The 2,781-nt window shown below is 35.6% G+C and overlaps 1 non-coding gene across 1 annotated transcript; it reads right to left on the bottom strand.

Moving 5' to 3' along the window:
• Positions 1 to 479: 479 nt before the first annotated feature.
• LOC131933632 (5S ribosomal RNA) lies at positions 480 to 598 on the bottom strand. Its single transcript, XR_009385102.1, has one exon. It is a non-coding gene; the product is annotated as a 5S ribosomal RNA (ribosomal RNA).
• Between the last annotated feature and the right edge of the window lie 2,183 nt (positions 599 to 2,781).

A 2,781-nucleotide genomic window follows, 5' to 3' on the forward strand; every position in this document is an offset into this window, starting at 1 on the left:
CGTCTATGCTCTGAAACGTCAAGGTCGCACCCTGTACGGCTTCGGCGGTTAAACTCAACCCAGGAACCACCCATTTGTTCTACCCATCCGGCCCTTTTTAGGGCCACCCATACGTTTCCGAATTAGCTCGAGTGGTTTGTAACCCCTACACGAATGTTTTCCATACCTACCCCTTACTTACTGAGTTACTTCTTCCCTCCTTATTACTTAGGTTTGATTGTACAATTATTTGGTTGTAGCCTACTTAGTTTATTTATTTAATTTGGGCAGAGTGGTCATCTTTCCTTTGGTTTTTAAGGGGTTTGTTTCCATGGGTGGGGAGGGTCGAGGTAGCCTACCGTGAAGGCACAAAAGAAACAAACAAAAAATATTTCGATATTACAAAAGTGTTCACAGGTATGTGGTGAACTTAGGAAAGAGTACAGGTGGTAAGAATAGGTGTCCAGTGGGGTAAAAACAAAAGACAAAAGATGAAAAAAAGTCTACAACACGTGGTGTTCCCAAGCGGTCACCCATCTAAGTACTAACCACGCCCGACGTTGCTTGACTGCGGTGATCGGACGAGAACCGGTATTTTCAACGTGGTATGGCCGTAGACATCGGTGTGAGAAAATTGGGGCTTATAAATATACTCAAACGAAATCAGCAGTTATTCGTCCTTTTCTGGCTACAATAATGATTTCACTGCTTTCCTCATATTATTTCAATAATAAAAAACGCCCTAAATCGCCACAAAAGCGAAACATTGTTTTAATATCGAATACTATGTGCCTTTTTTTCCCTCTACAGCCATTGGTCGCTATTTTTAACCTGAGGCGGTAACCACCGGTAGACTTCCCTGAGCTACTAATTTTCGAGCATCGCGCGTTGTAAAATACAAAATAAATACATTTTCCCCATTTTCCTTGACTAAAATCAGAAAACCAGGTGCCCCCTGCATCCGACCTGTCCTTTAACTATCGCTTTCATGTGAAATGATCTATCGGAAAGGCGATACTTTAACTTTTTTGGGTCTCCCGCTCACTCACTCCTTCCGAAACATTCTGCACGAATTCATTCAATTTTAATCCAACTCATCACATAGATCTAGATCTAGCCGCCTACAAGTCTACTAATTTAATGTTTGAGAAATAGTTCAATGCTTTTCATTTATTAATTATTCTTTTAACCTTTTCCCACGACAACTGGCACATTTATTTTCAGTCTATTAATATTCTGGCTTTATTTTAAAACACGCAACTAGGCGTCGTTCTAGAATTCTAGATCTAACGCTCTAGCTTAACTAAAATAATATAAACAGGAGGGTGGATCTATTCAAAATACTGTTTCAAAAATTACAATAATAATTTCACGGTGAAAAAAAAAGGCAGGCGATCCATGGTAAATTAAATGCTAATTAAGGGATGTTGCTTAAAAGGTTAGGTTGGCCTGGACGCCAGTATTTCTCTAGAGTCTAGATCTAGAATTTCTAGATTCTGTAGGAATGAGTAGCCTAGGTATTAATAATTGAATGCATTAGTAATTATTAGTAGCTAACATAAGATTTAGTTCAGTAAAAACTAATAGATCTAGATTTTAGGTCCAATGTTGGCTATCAGACTTGATGCTTGATTGTAATGATTATTAGGTTTGAGCAATTAATTTTTTTAAACATTTTTTTAATTATTAGTATTAGTGAGAAGTCATCATTAGTGGGAGTAAATTTACTTCTTTCCAGTCTGGTTCTGGGTTTCCTTGTAGCCTATATAATCTAGATCTAGTTGGTGATAATATAATAAATATTGTTTCCCATTTTAAATACTCAGGCGGTTTGTTTGAAAGTCTGACCGCAGCTCCATATTCATTGACTGTCGAAGCACCGCATAAAATGAATTAGCTTATATCCAGGGCTGGCCTGGTCTGCCTGTTATTGTGACTGAATTGTCCTACAGACAAGACCTGAAGAAGCTCTCGTTAAGTAATAAGTGTACAGCTTGCTTTTAGCCTGGCGCGGGGATCTTTCACCGGCCACTTTTAACATTCTGCGACAGGGCAGGCCTTTACTTTAAGCTTTAATCTTAGCTGGTTCCGCTTTAACACAGGGTATTCTTTTGTCTTTAAGTATACCGCTTTCTTTTATCAGCCTGTAAAACCCTGTGTCGGCTACCGGTATCTCATCCGCCAGGGCAAAACAATTTCCAGTTTTTAAATTAAGCTGGTGTCATTTTTAAAACCAATGATTAGGATTTGGCACAATGCTTATTTTTCTATATACACAAGATGAATTTCACATCATTTTCTGATTTCAGTTTAAGTTTGAAAGCATGTAAAATGTCAATTTGTCCTGCTATGTGATTTTTCTTCATTTATTTTTTGCTAACCCATGGCATCACATTATGAAGGCTCTACTAATATCTTTAGGCTGGGGCCAGTACCTTAACCGACTGTCGTCAAATGAAAAAACTGACAGAAGAGCGCATTTAATACACACAACAGATATATATGTATCCGAACAAACAAATAAATATATTGGAACATATATACATACCTTTATATATACACACTGATATATACATATATATATATATTTACATAATAAATACATTATATATGAATATATCTATATATATAATTTATTTATTTATACATATATATATATATATATATATATATTTGTATTATATCCTTATATATTATGAATATATATATTAATTCTTATATGATATATATTTGTAAATATAAATTATATATATGTGTGTATATATATATCCTTCTGTTTGCTGGGGTAGAAAAAAAAAACTT

The sequence above is a fragment of the Physella acuta genome, unplaced genomic scaffold (genome assembly GCF_028476545.2).
Source record: "Physella acuta isolate Inbredline_101_S28 unplaced genomic scaffold, ASM2847654v3 ptg002588l, whole genome shotgun sequence".
NCBI classification, from domain to species: domain Eukaryota; kingdom Metazoa; phylum Mollusca; class Gastropoda; family Physidae; genus Physella; species Physella acuta.